Consider the following 14,840-nt stretch of genomic DNA (forward strand, 5'->3'; position numbering starts at 1 on the left):
TCTGGATGGTAAATGGTAAATGGCCTGTATTTATATAGCGCTTTACTAGTCCCTAAGGACCCCTAAGCGCTTTACACATCCCGTCATCCACCCATTCACACACACATTCACACACACTGGTGATGGCAAGCTACATAGTAACAGCTTCTGGATAAAACAAACACATGTTAGTAACATTTAACATGTAACATAAAAACATCCAAAAAGACTTGCTGTATTTGACCCTATTGCAGACATACACTGGTGCTCTACAGCTATATAAATGGTCTCCTTCCTTTCACGTACCACACTTACAAACCAAAATAATCACTCAGAAATAATGTTTTTTGTCTTGTTTTTTGGTTTTTATTATGTTCATCAAAGTCAGAATCATGCATACAGGGTCTTTATCATTGCATGGACTTAGAGCTCCTGTTTAATCCTAATGCCTCCTGTACATTACAGTCTGAAATGTCTTTATTAACTGAACTTTGTTTTGGTGTGTTTTCCCGTTCTGATAGTCATAATTCCAGCTGCTAGGGTTTAGTGTACAAAAGAATTTGATGTGGATTAGAGGAAGAGTACAGAGGACAAAGGTGGGATCAAGAATCCAACACAGCAGTAAAGGACAGAAACAACATTCGGGCAGCTTAAAAGAAGACGCAATATAAAAAAGCTTAGCAGTGGTGAGAAAATTAAAGGGACATACTAGCAGGAATACTGCAGCACTTTATGAACTTATGAGCTACAAATTGTGTGGAGTACAGATAAGAACATGAATGGAGTCAGGAAACAGCAGCAGGATCATGTATTGGGTCAAGGAGCTACTGTAAGTGCAGAGGAGTGCCTGCCACTCACAGGAGTTGCTATAGCAACCGGCCCTCACAGCTGTTCATCTGCAGTTCATGCTACAACCACATCCTGATGTCTTAGCATAGGCACACTTAAAATTTCTTCAGAAAGCTTCGCTGTCAAGTTATTTTTGAACATTGTATGAAAGCCAACAGCACTCAGTTTAATATTTATTGTCCTCTTTTGATGGAATAGAATAAATATTGTAAAATGAATGATTTCCTGTTTCTCTTTGAGTTGTCAGTAATGTGACAGTAACTCAGAATGGACGTAATCTTAATGACAAATACATGTTCAGACTTTCAGAGGACAGAACGAGACTGAAAGGTGACTCAGTGAAGTCAGCTGACAGCAGAACGATTCATTGCACTAACATGATGATCAGAGTGTTTACTGAGGAAATACACAGATCCTTTAATAGATTCTACATAAAATATATTCAAAAACAAACATATGGTCCACTCTATATGTGACAGAGGCAGAAATTTCTCTGTGTGCATGTGGAGAAATCTGCTGTTAAATCAGAACATGAGCAGGTTTCAGGCGGCATTAAAACATATGAAAACAACACTGCACTCACTCAGAGGTCAGAGGTCATGCGCAGTAACTAAACTGACACCAATTGGAGAAAAACAGCTGGCAGCAAAGGCAGGGAGGTGTCTTTTCCAGCTAAACAAAAAGATAATGAAGGTCAGTTTGAATCACTCATAATTCATTCAATACAGTGGTGTGCTGACAGATCCTGGATCAGTCTAAATCATCAGCAATTTGATCCACATATGGATTGAAGTGTATTTGTGAAAATGTTGGACTGTTTCCTCATCAGTGTCTAACAGTATGTGTATGAGAGCCATGTGTGCATGCTGACTGTGCTGGTCTGACCCTCCCTCCTTCTTTCAGGGAGGGGCCTGCTGGAGTCCGATGGTTGAGACCAGGTCTGAGGACGTGTAAGTGTGTTTTTAATGTGATTGATGAAAACAAAGCAGCACACATTCAGCCATCTTCAAACTGTCACATCACTCATTCACATCTCATGTCAGGAGTCATCAACAAAGTGTCAATCAATGAACAGATGATGGATCAATAACTGCAGCTGGATTGTGTTTGTTCTCTCCATCAGATTCCTGTCAACTCACAATCGACACAAACACAGTACACACAAACCTCCAACTGTCTGACAACAACAGGAAGGTGACACGTGTGGAGGAGGTTCAGTCATATCCTGATCATCCAGATAGATTTGATGTTCATCCTCAGCTGCTGTGTACAAATGGTCTGACTGGCCGCTGTTACTGGGAGGTCGAGTGGAGAGGAAGGGTTGATATTTCAGTGAGTTACAGAGGAATCAGAAGGAAAGGAAACAGTACTGACTGTATGTTTGGATTTAATGATCAGTCCTGGAGTCTGTGCTGCTCTGAAGATGGTCCTCAAATTGCCAAACACAATCGTATGGAAACATCCATCATCTCCTCCTCCTCCGTCTCTAACAGAGTAGCAGTGTATGTGGACTGTCCTGCTGGCACTCTGTCTTTCTACAGAGTCTCCTCTGACATTCTGATTGAGCTCCACACCTTCAAAACCAAATTCACTGAACCTCTTTATCCTGGATTTACACTCCAGGCTTCTTTAAAGGGATCAGAAGTTCAATATGGTTCAGTGCGTCTGTGGTGAGTTGAGTGTAAAGAGTTTCCTCTTGTTAGAGAAACGCTCTGACTGTTGAACAGATAGTTGAGTGTGTACGTCTCTTTCACCCAAAAACATGTTTTCAGATTCATGGATTCAGTCAGATAATGTTTTAAATGATTCCTTGTAAACTTCTTCCTCTTCAGTCCTTTAAAGATGGAAGCTACGATTATTCCAGGATCCACTTTTTTTTCTTTCTATTTTTGCCATTTAAAACTTCACAGTGAATATCAATATTGTTATATATAATAGTGAATGATAGCTTAAGATTTTAGATGTGTAGACAGTGTAGAAGCTTCAAAGTGAAGAAACACTAAGTCTGATGATAAAATGGGCGCTTAGGACCACTTGAGACAAAACAATATCTGGCATCTTAATCAGGGTTTCATTTAACAGTCATTAAGACAACCGGCTATTAGGTGAGAGGTAAGAGAATAGCAAAAATCATGTAGTACATGTGTAGTAGAGTAGGAGGCTTCGCTTTGTAGGTGCTGCTCCCCTGGATTGGATGAAGCTGAGTGCTGAGAGGCTGGGACCAGCCTGAAGTACCAACAAAGGGAGAATAAAGTGAAAACAATGATTCTCATCAGTTTTCACCAGTCAGATGTGTTTCTCTGTAGCTCTGTTCACAACCAGCTCCTCTGCATTTTCAACAAGTCTAAGCTCTTTAAAATTTATCTAAATGTTTGATTTCTTTCTTAATGTGATTTTCCAAACTCTCCACGCGCTCTTACTGTTTCACTCATTTGAAAATGTTTCAGCCATTTAAGCTGAAAATAGTGGCTCAATTGTTCTTTTAGTTTTTTTTTTTATTGCAGTTATAACCAGAATATGATTGTATTGAGGGATCAAAGTGCTTGTGTCTTATCTAATATGCAGCAAACGCTTCAATCCTAGTCTTATGTTTTTCCCATGTTGAACAACAACATGGTGCAGGGTGTTGGTAACAGTTTGGATATAAAACTCGTAGAAACATGTAAATATGTGTGTAGCACAGAGCACTGCATATGTTGTCTATCACTGTTGTCCATCTAGTTGGCATGAAATCAAAATAAAATAATAAAAAACTTATAAGAAGCTGAACGTTAAATATCGTGGATGTTTATTTTGTTTAGCACTTGCAGCTGATCTCGGGTCATTTTTTTCAAACATCCCTGCTGTTCCCTATATGTCCTGTAGGAGGCCTCAGTGTGTTTCTCATTGCTCCCAGTCAGCTGATGTCCTCCAGCAGAGCAGCAGTTCCCTGATCTTTCATGGCTTCCTGTGATGTTAGTAAAATGTCCACAAAAAGCGGACAAAGCAGTGATTTGCAGTCACTTATGTTCACATTCAAGGTAAAATCCTACAGAGAAGACAGATCAAACTCTGAAACTGGAAACGTTCCTGTTTTTAAACACACATTTGAAATTTGATGGCAGTGAGACGTTTGAAACGAGCAGGGAAACTGGAAAAGTTGCTGAGGTGTCACAAACAGCTCACAGCCAGTGAGCTCTGCTCTCTGTAGCCTTCAGGCTGTTTCACCTTTCATCTCATCTGTCAAATCAAAATGTTAACAGAGTCAAATTTAGTTTGAAAGTCAAAACAAAGAAATCCCAGATTTACATTTTAATGAATGAAATGACTTAAAGTCTTTTAACTTTTTTCTTCTTTATACTTTTTTTTGACAAACAAAACATCAAACAAGTTCAGCCACTGCTGAACTGTGGTTATATTTTGTATGCAGGCAAAAGAAGTCCAATGTCCAAAAAAGTTGCATTTTATAGGTTATATAAGGTTAGGTCCAGTTCAGCAAGCAATGAAAAAGATCCATTTTTGTTGCTTCCTGCTGCTTCTTCTGATCTTATTTAAAATGTAGTAAAAATGGGAGATGAAAAAGTGTCAGTGAAAAACAATTATTTACTAAACACACGTAAATCTAATATTTTATGTTCAAATAAACATGAAAAATAGGCTAACCTCATCGAAGAAAACTATGAGGAAGGAGAGAAGGACAGGGGACTGATGGAAGGAAGCAGGATTGAAGGAGGTGAGAGTAAGGAAAATAAATGATAAAAGGAAAGGGGAGAACAGGAAGTAAAAAAAAAGAAAAAGAAAGAAAGGGAGGACAGAGGAGACGATAATTGAGTAAAGGAGAAAATAAAGGCTTTCAGGAGGTAGGAAGGAGGTGGTTCCTCTCCATGAAAGGATGGCGAGGGCTTTCAGACGTTCCGGTCCTTCATCTCACAGGAATGTCTGCTTCTCGTTAAGGTGGAGAAACACCTCTGAGAGTCAGCCGCTGTAATGGGAGTGATGATAAGGATGTCCAATAGTCTCAGAGGAAGTCTAAGACTGGAGGTGGTCCTGCTGTAGAACAGCTTGGTATCAAACCAGTGCTCCCAGCAGCCCTCGAACTGGAGCCTGTCATAGAGGAATGGAAAAATAAGCGTCATGGTAGAAAATCATCGTTCCATGTTTGGATAATTAATTTCACATAATTTCACTCACAAAACTACATTTTCAACAACAGAGTCTGAATTCTGTTCAGGTGTTGTACGGGTGGTTTCAGCTTTGTTCTCAGTCTTTACTGCATCAATCAAATAATAATTGTCTTCACTCTGCTGACCCCTGACAAGAGATATAACCCCCATTATGAACACCTTCTACAGAAGCACCATTGAGAGTATCCTCACCAGCTGCATCACTGTGTGGTATGACTCCTGCACTGGGTCCTGCAGGAAAAAATGAAAACGGGTAGTGAGAGCAGCAGAGAGGATTGTGGGTACCTCTCTTGCCTCCCTCCCCAGGAGATCTACTGCACCTGCCTCATCCGGAAGGTCCTCTCCATTACAGGTGACTCCACTCATCCCTTCAACAGCTTCTTCAGTTTGCTGCCATCAGGAAGGATACTGAAGAGCCTCCGGGCCAGAACCCACAGACTGAGAGACAGCTTCGTCCATCAGGCTGTCAGGATGCTGACTATCTCTGAATCGAGAAGGGGGGCCTAAGGGTACATCTTTTGCCATCTTACAATGCTGTGAATGCGAATGATACCAGTTTTGTTTGCGAGAAGCTGCAGAGAAGCGTGTAAGACTGCAACTCTGCTTCCTGGTCCCAACTCTGGATAGTCATATTTTGGGGGGTTAAATAAATTTGTCCATATTTCTAGAAATGAGAGCTGCTCCATCCAAAGTGGGATGGATGCTGTCTCTCCTAACAAGACCAGGTTTCCTCCAGAAGGTTTGCCAATTATCTATGAAGCCCACATCGTTTCTGGGACACCACTCAGACAGCCAGCAATTTAAGGAGAACATGCAGCTAAACATGTCACTCCTGGTCTGATTGGGGAGGGGACCAGAGAAAACTACAGAGTCCGACATTGTTTTGGCAAAGTTGCACACCGATTCAATATTGATTTTAGTGACCTCTGATGGTGTAAATCGAGCAGATATTTGGAGTTTACACAGCACCATTCCTGCATGTGCCCCGGAAAGAGTAATATTTCAAACTCCGCCACTCTGTGCTCCTCCACTACTGCCTCGTTTGAGTTTTGGACGAAATGGATTCTGGGATATTGCATTTCGTCATTTCGAGCTGATTGGAGACCAAAACAGCCAATCAGATTTTTTTGCATCCAAGTCTGTGATTGGCTGGTTTTGTGGCACAAATATAACGGTGAAGAGAAAGAGTTGAACTCGCACGGGCAGAAATGTTGAGCGCGCGAGCAACACATTGCGAGTGAGCGCAAATGCAAAAACTTGAGCGAGAGGGGCTGCTGTTGTGTGTGTGTGGATAATAGCAAACAGTGAAATACATTTTTTGCACGCAGCAATGAATTTTGTTCACTCAAATTTTGCTTTTATTTGCTCAAAATAAATTTCTCCTCAAAATGCAACACTTGCACCTGCAAAATCTTTTTACGTGCTCTCAATTTTTTTTTTTTTTTTTTTACATGTGCTCAGAATAGTGGCACAAAAATGACGCCTTAATGGTCTAGTCATCTGATAGGTGAGCCACAGTCTTGTTTAGCCTACCTGTACTCTAAACAGGTACAAAGAATGGTTTTATCAACCCTTACAAATCCTCTACGGCAGTGGTTCCCAAACTTTTTTTTGCTAGGCCCCTATTTGTTTTCCAAGATAAATGTTTTGTGCGTTTGTCTTTTAACCACACACCCATATATAGCCACGCAGTTACTGTCCCTCTATTTAGAAAGGCAGAGGAGTCACAGTGTAATTATTTTATGTGTAGTTGTTTTTTTCCTGTGTAATAATATTCAACATTGCTATCAATACATTTTTCAAAAAATGCCTCTCTGTGGAAACTGGTTTAAAAACATAAAAAAACGCAGCCCCCCTGCAATGGCTCTGTGCCCCCTTAGGGGGCGGGCCCCACACTTTTGGAAGGTCTGTGATAACTGATGATGGAGGAGACATGAAAAACAAATCAGCTCTACGGGGGTGAATTTCAGCTTCTTTCCTCATGACGGAGGTTTCTGTTTCCAAGATACAAAGAGTTATAAAAACAGCTTTGTCCCTGTTGCTGTCACTGAATTAAATAAGAACTGTTTTTGTTTTTGATTTGAGACGTTAAATTACTGTAACGCTTCCAGCTCTTCATAAATCACAGACGCTCAGAAAGGTTCGCTTTTCACGGTTTATTCCTGCAGAAGACATAAAACACACTCAACAGGTGTCTTCTGATGGTACCAGCAATTGTAGCTCCTACAATGTAAAACAACATCAGAAAAAGCACAGAAAAACAGTAAATCCAAACACATTTCCTGCTATGCGCAGCAACCACTAGGGGGCTGACAAAAGCTTACTACCAAAGAGCATAAATACGGCAGAAACACTGTTTAACAGCAACCCGCCTTTGTTTCGGTTACACAGAAACTTTTTAATATCAATATGAACCTATATACATCAACATGTACAACTTATGTAACAACATTCACACCAGAAACCATAAAAATGCCAGAGCCTTTCATTACAGAACTTCCCCTCACAGTGCAAACGCGCGCTGTAAGGAGCGGAAGCCTTAGCAGCTTCTAAACGCTAGAGTGAGATCCGGTTTCTGGGTTTTCAAAATAAAATACAACAAAAAAAAGGACAAAATCTACTAAAATTCAGTTGTATCGAAGAATGCTCAACTATGTAGCACTCGATACGCGCTTCCAAGGGTGTAGATTTGGTTTTGGCGTTGGTGGGGATGGATGATTCAACCACCAAACCCTGCCCGTTTCTTTTTTTTCCCCTTTTTGTTTTTGCAGGAGAAACATACTTGCCTACATGTGCTATTCTACATGCTTTAAAACCATTTAAAACTACAATTCATAATTTTATATGTGAATTGTATAATGTTAAATTACTTAAGTATTTTAAACTTTAGTTTACTTCAGCCATATTCCATATAAATCAGGTATCATACAAAAATAAAAATAGAGTCATGACAATAAAAGAATATGACTTTAAGGACTTAACAACATTACTTCAGTTACACCAACATCTCTGACACATTAGCACTAAGGGAACACTGAATGACCTGGTGGTTTATGTCCATAAAACTACTCATCTAAGATGACCACAAAGTAAAAGATCTCTCAGCAAAATTATGCAACATTTTAGGCACTACTGCCCCGATCAACTCAGTGAGCTGGGATTTTATATTCTATACATGAACTACTGTTACAGCAACAGACATGAACCACTGGTGTCCCACACAACAACTCAATGTGAAGCAGCCAAACACATGCCTGCTCCTCTCGTTAACTGAGATAAACTGCTGGCATATTTGTTTTACATCTATACTGTCCAGTCTCTCCTGGTGGACATACAGCAGCATTGTTTAATCTCATTTGAGTCATTGTTGACCTTAGTCATGTTTTTAGTCTTCTGAGAGCACTGAAGCTTCTTTCAGCCTCAGTACATGCGTTTTATCCTCAGATTAAAATTATTATTATGTGCTTGATGTGCCTCACCTTTGGCCCTGGCTCCTCCCCTCTGACTGCACTAGGACATATTGCCACCTGATAAAATGACACATTGATTCGTGCCATATAAAAGTGAGACGTGTCGATTCAGATTCTTTGTCAAACATACACTAATGAATCAATTTACATCAGCAGCTTAACAATTGTCGTGATAATAAATACTAGTTAATCTATAGCACCAACTCATCAGTCAGTCACCTGTGACCTCGCCTCTTCACCTCTGTCTGAGCTACAACATGGCAGAGCTGCCTCTGTCACCTGATAAATAACAGTGAGACATTCCACATACATGCAGTCACACATGTGCTTCAAATACAGTCATGAACCAACAAGTCTTCATCCAGTTTCACCTGTGATCTTGTGTCACCATTACTCTCTGAGCTTTGTGTTGGTTCTTCTGTCACCTGACAAATAGGACATACATGACAATAAGAATAAAATGTGGAGCTGCTTCAGTGTTTCTGTCACTTTGTGCAGATTTTGACTCATCAGTAATGTTTGTAGGCTGAGTGCATTTTTAAAACAAGTTGTGCAAACTGCACTAGGAGGTGGATATTTGCAAAATCATGACTATTCATGACTATGACCTATGAATATGTCAGTGCCATTGGGATGAAATTATTGTGTCACCAACATTTTAACGTTAGACATATAATTTTAACAGCCTCTGTAAACTAATATCCTGGCTCGCTCGAGGCTGCAGTTTTCTCTGACAGTTTCAATCAAAATTAGAAACGCTGCTCTGAGACTGAGAGAACTAATAGTGCTGCCGGTGTTCCAGATCTACTGGCGTTTAGATCAACTGGCGTTGGTCGAACAGATGTGTGTCAGTCTTGCGTTTCAGGAGCTGCTACCGACAAACCAGCAAAAAAACGCCAAATGTGTCATCTGTGACATGTGTGACGTTAATTCAAACACACTCCGTCAGTCTTGATGCTGTTGAACAACAAAATGTTTAAAAATGTGGCGAGTTTACCTGGTGATATCCTCATGCGCGACGCGATCGCGAAAACAGCAAACAAGTAATACCACGCCGATGTTGTTCACAGGACAGCAAGAGTAAACGATCGGGAGACTCTTGTCGTCGTTATCGTGGTTATTTCTCCGGTTTCAGCGTTTTTGCTTCACAGCTAAAGCGTGCAGTTTACTTTGTGCACTAACATGGAGTCGAGTCAACCAGCGCCACCTCTGGCCAAGTGCCACAGCCTACAGCCAGATCAACCTGTGACACACATCTGCACCACGTTTGAATTCGTTTCATGCACATTTGTACCTTTCAATTGTGTCTGTTTGTGCGTCATGCAAATAAACCTTTGAAAAGAATGGAATGACACTAATATTTCACTAGTGTTGTAACATCACATGTCGTTAGCGCAGTCTGTCTGTGTCTTCCCTCTGCGAACAAACATTTCAGAGTTGGTTGTTATATACAGTCTGTATAAGTGTGGTTAATCTAATAAAAATTTGTAAGGAGATGGCAGTTACTGTGAATGTACAGCAGGTGATTAGTAATAAACAGTCAGACAATGACTCTGACAATCTCAGTCAGTCTTGCAGACTGAATGCACCTTCTGTGGAAAGTGGTACCACACGGTGTGTGTAGACTTCCCCTGTGCAGAAGGCGACTACAAATGTTGTGGGTGCTAAATAAACAGAAACAAATGATCCCTGTTGTCTTTGCTTACTGATTGTTTTTAGTGTTGACAATCCACATTGGTGGCATTGCACCTGTCAACATGTTTGTGGGTAGATTTGGATGTATCAGGGGTAAGTGCAGCCACTCAGCCTCTACTCACTGTGATCATAGCAGCAGGTGCAGATGTGTCACAAGTTAATCTAGTAGTAGGCTATGGTAGTAGTGGACTGAGCTCCATTTGAAACTGCTCCAGCTGCTGTGTGATAGTGGATCTGCTACAAATTGAAGATCATAAGCAAGTTTTGGAAATGAACCCTTGTATTATGTTGAAAAACAAAAAAGTGACATTGATTTTGTTGCGGGTCATTTTGACCTGTACTGTGTAAATCCACTCAGAATTGTCAAAAAACTGCAATAAAACAATAGCAACTTTATTTTCCATTAGATAAACATGTAGAACACAGACATACAACACTGAAAAAAAGGGACTGGCCATCTCTTGGATTTATGTAAGCATCTTGCATGCATTTAACACAATTGCCTCATGTTTTAAAGTTAAATGTAACTATATAGTGTAAAAACTACATGATATGCAGAAAGGGTGTATTAAATTGTTCATATCATGTTCAGGTGACGTAAGTCAATAAGATAGCAACGTTAAATCTCGTGAAACCACGCGTGATTTCATCTCGCGGGCTTTGGATCGTGGTTTAAAAAAGGCATCCATCTCAGTCAAGTCGAGCAGCCAACTCTACGTTTTTGGTATGTCTTGATTTTTTGAATTCATTTTTACCATAATTCAGCCAAATGTAGTTAAACGTCTAGAGTGTCGCCATGTAACATGCTAAAAAAGAGCCGTTAGCTTATTTGCTGTTTTATCTGTTGTCAAAGAATTGGCGCTTTTTCATTTGAATTTGTCTTTGGCACAAGAGCCGTAATATCACATTAAACCTAATTACGAGGCACTCATAACATAATTTGGTTTTCTGTGTGAATAGATTTGCCAACTGACTCTTCAGTTACATTGTGTATTTACTGCACCGTGGTGTTAGTGAGATTTTGGACATTGAACAGCTTTAGCTAATATCATCAGCGGCATTATGCTAGCTTACATCCCTACCCCTCCTGCCCTCACCTGCTGTCCTTTTGTTTTTGTTTTTTTTGCTGCACATTGAGAGATGACCTCTATTCTGCATTTCACCAGGAGTCAGCTGATGGATTGTGGGTTCAAGGTGTTATGGTAAGAAAGTATATTCTATTTTCGTTTCTGTAACTTAATTATAATAGGTTTTTTATAATTATTAGGTGCATGCATACTCACCCTATTAATACAACTGAGAGATCCAAAATCTGCCATAGGTTTAACTTATACCTGTATGTATTGCCAGAAAGGTGATTACTGGACTCGCATTAATGCACACTTGAACTGAAATGAGGTTGTAACTTGTGGGTTCTTGGGTTGCAAATCAGAAACAAACATCTTTGGATTTTTTTAATCCCATAAGATCTGGAAACACAGTTTTTATTCAACAAAACATTACTGATTATTAACCAAGCACAGTGCCTGCTGTTATTTCAAAATAATTTTATGTCATTTCAGATAAAATGCAGCATTCCAGTGCATCCCAACCATGCCTTTACAGTCAAGGTTTCTGACGGAGCTGAGTTTTTCTCTGACAGTCTGCTGAAAGTGTTTGCAAAGTGATCGGGGGAACAGGGCACAAAGCTAAAGGATGTAGCTGCCATAATGACAGTAAGAACTTTAAAATTCTTTAACTACAAAGTGTATATGTATTGCATTAGGTCAGTAAAAGATTTTTATGCTACATCCATTGAAACAGTCAACTATTACCTGTGAGTAATGATTCCACTAAAAGGATGCCATAATTTTCGTCATGCATTTACTGGCCCACTGAGAAAAAATTATCTTTTTTTAAAAATAAATGTTCTGGAAACTATATATCCATAAAGTTGATGTCAAACAGGAACTTTTGATATTGCTTTGTAGATGCTGGTGTTGCATGTTGACTGGTTTAAAAAGTCAAGAGTTTTTGTCTGGGATCATTTTCTTCTGTGCTACTGAAAAGTTCACAAATCTCTGTTTTCTTTGTTATAATAGTCAAGGATGACATTAATGCTCGGAGTCCCTCATCAAAGTGCTCCGCATCTGTGTGAAAGACAATTGCAACATCTTGGTGCAGGAGTTCATGGTGAGTGTTTTATGAGTAGATTGTGGCTTTGCAACATTTAAAAATGCATTTAGTTATCCACTTGATCCTCATTGGACTGGTTAGGACCAGTAGTCCTCTTTAATAATTTGAAGTTCACATGAGGCCTGGTAGTGAACTCGGCCGCCGGCCCTTGAGGCCCCATCCCCACCCCTGTATTAGGGGTCACATCAGTGTGAAAAAACTTTAAATTTGTCATTCTAATGAACAAAGGAAAATCCCACCAATATTTATATTAGCTTTTGTTTGAAAAAATGACCAACTGACCAACAGCTAACCAAATTGTGGGGCTGAAAGTCTAAATTCTAACATCTTCTGAGTGACATAACCTGGATTTCTGATGGGCCGGTGTCTTTCTAACAAAAACTAATGTAAAGCATTTGAAATTATTATGTTTTTCACCCTCTCTTAGAAACTCTGTTAGACCATGAATGGCAGCATGGCAGGCCACTCTTTGGCTATAGCTATTTACTATGTTGCTTGCATTGGTTTAAATTACTCTAACATTAGAACTGGTAGATTCAAAAGAGATGAGTTTAAAAAGGAATCTTAAAGAAATGTTTTGTGTTTAACCAGGACTTGACTGAGGCCACTGCACAGATTGAGAAAACCACAATGAACATCTGTCTCCAGAGGATGCACCAGGCAATGACTTTTCTGATGTTGTTCTTCAAGATCTGGATAACGTGACCTTTGCAGTAGCCATGCTGTTTGGACCTTTTTTATTCCTTCAACATGAGTTACCCATCACAACTCTGCTACACTTTTGAGGTGATTCAATGGGTGGTAATGGAGTTGGATGCAACTCAGCTCTCAAGAAAAGCTCACAACTAAGACAAAACTGCTCCTGCAACGAAGCTCACTGTTATGCATGTGAGGTGACCAGCTCTAGGTGAGAGGACATTTAAATCTCACACTTGTTCTGCTGCATTTTTGAAGCTCAATTCCAGGAACGGATCGCAGGGTTCATTTTTATATACTCTGCAACTGCCATGAGGACGAGCCGTTTTTTGTTGTTGTTTGTTTTTCCTTTTGCTCTGTACAAGTTCTGTTTGTCTGTTTGGCAGCATTTTTAAATTTCTCTTTGTATTTTTTCTTTCTTTTACTAGTGAAGAGATGTAGCGTGAACAGTTATACAGTCTAAATATCCCATATGGGTCGTGTGAAATGGTATTTTCAGTTTCATTCAGTTGAAGTAAAGAACGTTGAATATTTCTAAGTGTGCTGTTTTGAACCAAGATGTCACAGTATGATCAGTGCCGTAATTTTTGACAGTCACTGTATCAATGTTATTTTTGCGTCTCTTGAATAAAGGTTTTGACCTGCAAGTGCTAATTTCTTTAGTTATTGGGGTAAAATGGGTAGTGTTAATAGGAAGGTGTTTGCCAATTCAGTAACCTAATTTAATGTTAATGGAAACTAACATTACCTCAAATTGTTTAGTCATAATTGTTGTTTAACTGAATCTTGACGTTAGAGGCCTTAAATAGAATGTTTTGTATTGTTCTTTCCCAACATTTTTCAAAAGAAACAGTCTAATTTCTTTGCTGTGATTGATTTCAGAGAACACGGAAGAACTGACATTATTTAACTGTTGATTTATATAGATTCAGTAGAGGAGTAATGTCAGTTTAATTCTTTACCTACTGTCAATGCAGTGAAATTAGACATTTTGTTTTTAAAGGTTACTGGTGGATGCCAGCAACCATCTTGGAAGAGAACAATACAATCTGTTATAAGGCCTCCATTTGAAAATTGTGTATTTGATACTAGAATATAATAGCAAAATGTAATTTGAAGATAACATGTAGTATTTAAGTGACCAAGTAGTATTGGGTAAAAGTTATTGAATCGTGTTGGGATAACGTGAGAAAATTGTGAAGGATTAAAATATTCCAAGAGCTCAAATTACTTCATCAAAACATGTTTAAGTCACATTTTATCAACACAAATTGCACAAGTTTATTGAACATGAATAAATTGTGTTAATTTAACTCAATTGTTTAAGTTGCTGCCAAAGCAAAACATCTGTGTGCAACAAATGTCCACCATTGAATTAAGTAAATCCAACAACATATTTTTTTCAGTGAACAGTTAGACTTTCCATAACTATTTTAGGAACAATTTGGTTTTTCGTTCTTACAAACACATTTCTTTTGAACTTGCCCAACGTTCTCAGTTTTTCAGTGTTCAACATTTTCAGTTTTGTCGACATGATGGACAGAATGTAACTGTGTGCTTTCTGCAGATGTACTTCTTGCATTTCTCACAAAAAGTGCTTCGTTCCCCTCGCACGGTTTGTTTCTCCGGTTTCAGCGTTTTTGCTTCACAACTAAAGCGAGCAGTTTACTTTGTGCACTAACATGGAGTCGAGTCAACCAGCGCCACCTCTGGCCAAGTGCCACAGCCTACAGCCAGATCAACCTGTGACACACATCTGCACCACGTAAACTAATATCCTGGCTTGCTCAAAGCTGCTGTTTTCTCTGACAGT

General features: G+C 39.4%; 1 long non-coding RNA gene across 1 annotated transcript; it reads right to left on the reverse strand.

Moving 5' to 3' along the window:
- Positions 1–10,567: 10,567 nt before the first annotated feature.
- On the reverse strand, positions 10,568–14,526 carry LOC113011327 (uncharacterized). Its single transcript, XR_003270520.1, has 3 exons — positions 14,447–14,526; positions 13,033–13,037; positions 10,568–10,592 (listed from the first exon to the last, which is right to left on the reverse strand). It is a non-coding gene; the product is annotated as an uncharacterized LOC113011327 (long non-coding RNA).
- Positions 14,527–14,840: the final 314 nt, after the last annotated feature.

The sequence above is a fragment of the Astatotilapia calliptera genome, chromosome 3 (genome assembly GCF_900246225.1).
Source record: "Astatotilapia calliptera chromosome 3, fAstCal1.2, whole genome shotgun sequence".
NCBI classification, from domain to species: Eukaryota; Metazoa; Chordata; class Actinopteri; order Cichliformes; family Cichlidae; genus Astatotilapia; species Astatotilapia calliptera.